Here is a 3,529-nt window from a genome sequence, read left to right on the forward strand (position 1 = left end):
CTGAAAAATCTTGGATTGGATTGTAACTAGCCCCTGGACTCCTGGAAGGTGTAGGCTTTTTGTCTTTTTTTTTTAAATAGTGACATCCAGTGGCCCCCCCAGTACCACTTGCCCCCTCAGAAATGGAGCCTTAGGACTAGCCCGGCCGCCTAGGTGCCTATCTGCATCTTTAGGCACCTAAATACTTTTAAAAATCTGACCTCTGGTGCTTTGCCTCTTTGTTGGACAGTTACTTGAAGTCAATGTAATTCAGACCAACTGAAAACTGTGGTTCTGAATAAATCAACTAATGGACCGTGGTTGATACAGTGTATGCATCATATTTTAGTGACCTCTGAAGGTTCTTGCTTGAGGAAACTGTCTCAATTCATGGTCTATTAGTAAGGTTAACTTTTGTTCTTATTAAAAATGACCAGTTTTTGACTCCAGCATGATCTATTTCCTTCAGAGAAAGACCTTGCATCAAGGCTTCTAGAAGGTAACAAGTTAGAAATGCCTCTTTCAGCAAGGCATAATCTCTTCTGATTAGCAAATTTGCTTTTGTTCTTAGGAGTAACTTTAGGATGCTGGGTGATGGAGACTGACTGTGTGTACCAAGTGTCTGATGCCCCCGGCTTGGCACACTGAGCATGACGAAGAGTACTCTTTTGGGGAAAAAGAGAAGTGAGTCTAGACCTCCTAGAGAAGCCACCCAGGATCAGCTGCTGAGAGAACCAATGAAAATTGGTCCTCAATTCTAGAATGGACAGGAGTAGGCAGAAGCCAATCAGGGCCCAGAAGTGAAGGTAGAAGGAGCTGGCTCCTTCCTCCAGGGTGCAGTCCTGGGTGAAGCTGGAACGTGGCAGGAGGGGAGTGAGATTTCTCATCTTAACCCAAGAACCCCAGCCAGACCAGGGAGTTAACTCTGACTGCACCTTTTTGGTTAGACCAGTGAAAGACTGTTCCATTTGACACTTGGGAATGTAAAGCCCAGGTAGCCACCCTGAGTTGGCCACATCAATTTACTGCTGTCAAATTAAAGGAAGTTTGCTTCATGAGATGCATCATTGGTTCAAGTGAACATGTGATGGAGACCCAGCACAATAATCTCCGGGGAACATCAAAATTGCTTGGGGGAGTGTCATTTGTAACTGCAAACTGTTTCTTTAACAACTCCCAGTTATAAAATAAATCACATTTGTTTAAGGGCATCTACTGTGTGGAAGAAATGTAGAATCTGACTTATCTCTAAAATGATCACAGCTTCTGACTTTTCAGAATGAACATTCAGTCATGGTGATGATAATGGAAGAAAATATGTATGAGAATGAGTCACTGAAGTTTTAGTTTGAGAGGCAAGACCCAGGTTCCCAAAGGATCTTTATTTATAGCCCAAACCAGTTCAGTTTAAAGCTTCAGAGGGACAAATTAAACAGCATGATAAATTAAAGACGTGCATAATGATAACTCAAATATTTTATTTCCACCACAATACATCACAGCACTGAGACTGCAAAGGATCTGTGACTGGTTTAGTGCAGCAGAACCCCGCAGGAGCTTTTTGGAAGACAGACTTGAGGAAAAGCTTATTAATCTCATTACTTGTTTCTCAATGTATCTGTTTACCTCTATATTTATATAGACATAGAGGGTGTGTGTGTGTGTGTGTGTGTGTGTGAAATATATAAAATTGAAAGATACGAAGATGAGCTGCAAAGTAAAGGTACAGAGGTGTAGAGATACACCTGTATCTGCACTCTGCATCTCATCTCTGTATCTATCTTTCTCCACTATCGCTTCCCAAATACATGTGTGAAATTTATCTTAAATCAATTGAAATATATTCAAAGGGAAAAAAGTATATAAAATTATGTTGATGAAATCAGACCATCCCAGTATAAAACTTCCTTCAGTTATGACTTAGTTCTGGGACTAAAACAATTGCAGGCATGAAATAGATTCTGCACTATTCCAGAACTGACCACTGAGAGACATTTCTTGTGTATTTAGTCCAGTGGAAACTCGTTGGGCAGTAGGACTTTACTAATTTGATGCAATTGAGTTACACAGGAACAGTTCCAGACTACTAAGGCATTAGAGTGAAAACTTTATTATGTAAACGTTACACAGCATCACTTCTCAGCCTTTTGGCTAAGATCAAACGTAGAAGCTGTTATCTGATCAATATCTAATACATCCCCTGTATGGGGCCAGTATTTGAGGCAGTTTTGCCTAGTGGATAGAGCACTGTCTGGGACCTGGATACCTGGTTTCTATTCCAGCTTTGCCACTGGCCTGTTAGGTGACCTTGGGCAAGTCACATCTCTCTTTGCCTCAGTTTCCCCAACTGTAAAAAGGGGATAGTGATGTTCACCTCCTAGGTAAAGTGCTTTGATATTAGCAGATAAAAAGTGCTATATAAGAGAGAGGCAATTTTGTTGTTGTCACAAGGGGAAAAGCCATGATTCTACAGGACTTATATATGTGCTCTAGTGCTGGTGTGTTGTTCTCCTTTATAATGTGTTCACAGATCATTGGTTCTATCGGTGTGAAGCTTTCAGTGGACACAGACACACACTCTCTGTGTAGCCTCTTACACATACTAAACAGGGGCAAATCCCTGTGGATGCTGTAGCCTACCATTCTTCTGTGGTGTTACTGAAAACATTGTAAAGAGAAATAATGTTAGTGTTTCCTAAAGTTCTTGGGTACTTGTTTATTCCATGCAGCACTGCCTGTGAACTCCTTCAGTCTTGGAGAACTGTAGCTGTTTGGACGAGAATTTGGGCCTTTTCATTTGCTGTTAGTTGATTCACTGATCTGCTGCAGCATGTGCACTGTCTGTAACAAAAGTATTTTTGGAAGAGAAGAACTGGTGATTTTTCTTGGCTTTCCTTGCATGTCACTGTGATCTCCGGGGTGCTGGATATGTGATGTATCACAGGCTGCAAATCTCACTAACAGCAGCTGTGCGGTGAATGTAAACTAGCAGTAACAGAAATAAAGGTTACTTCCAAGCTGAAGATAACTAACTTCCTCACTTTGTTTCATGTACCACCTGCCGATAAAGCAGGGGGAGGGGAAGACCCTGCTTCTAAAACTCAACTGGCTCTTTATTAAGAGAACTGTTTACAGAGATGCTACAACTGCAGCTAGGATTCTAGCCACACTCTCTTAAGTGGTTTTGGATCAATGCAGATCCTCAATTTACCTGATGGTTTTCTCATCACTGCTAGGCTACTAATTCCCTCTGAACTAGTCTCAACAGGTGTAACGATGCCACTTCTTTGCATGGTTGCCTATACCGGGAGTGGCTCCACCAGGGTTAATGCATTCAGTAGTTTTACAGGCTGCACACTGGAGGTCTACTTCTAACTCCAGCTTGCTATCTGGGTGTCCATCTCCTTGAAATATGTCCTGACATTCTGTTAGAATGCTGGACAGGGCCCTCGGTTCCATAGACTCATAGACTCATAGACTTTAAGGTCAGAAGGGACCATTATGATCATCTGGTCTGACCCCCTGCATGCTGCAGGCCACAAAACCGTCC

At 42.1% G+C, this 3,529-nt stretch overlaps 1 non-coding gene across 1 annotated transcript; it reads left to right on the plus strand.

Moving 5' to 3' along the window:
- The first annotated feature begins 2,110 nt into the window (after window positions 1-2,110).
- LOC112058782 (U2 spliceosomal RNA) lies at window positions 2,111-2,305 on the plus strand. Its single transcript, XR_002887959.2, has one exon. It is a non-coding gene; the product is annotated as a U2 spliceosomal RNA (small nuclear RNA).
- The last annotated feature ends 1,224 nt before the right edge of the window (window positions 2,306-3,529 follow it).

The sequence above is a fragment of the Chrysemys picta genome, chromosome 8 (assembly GCF_011386835.1).
Source record: "Chrysemys picta bellii isolate R12L10 chromosome 8, ASM1138683v2, whole genome shotgun sequence".
NCBI lineage: Eukaryota > Metazoa > Chordata > Testudines > Emydidae > Chrysemys > Chrysemys picta.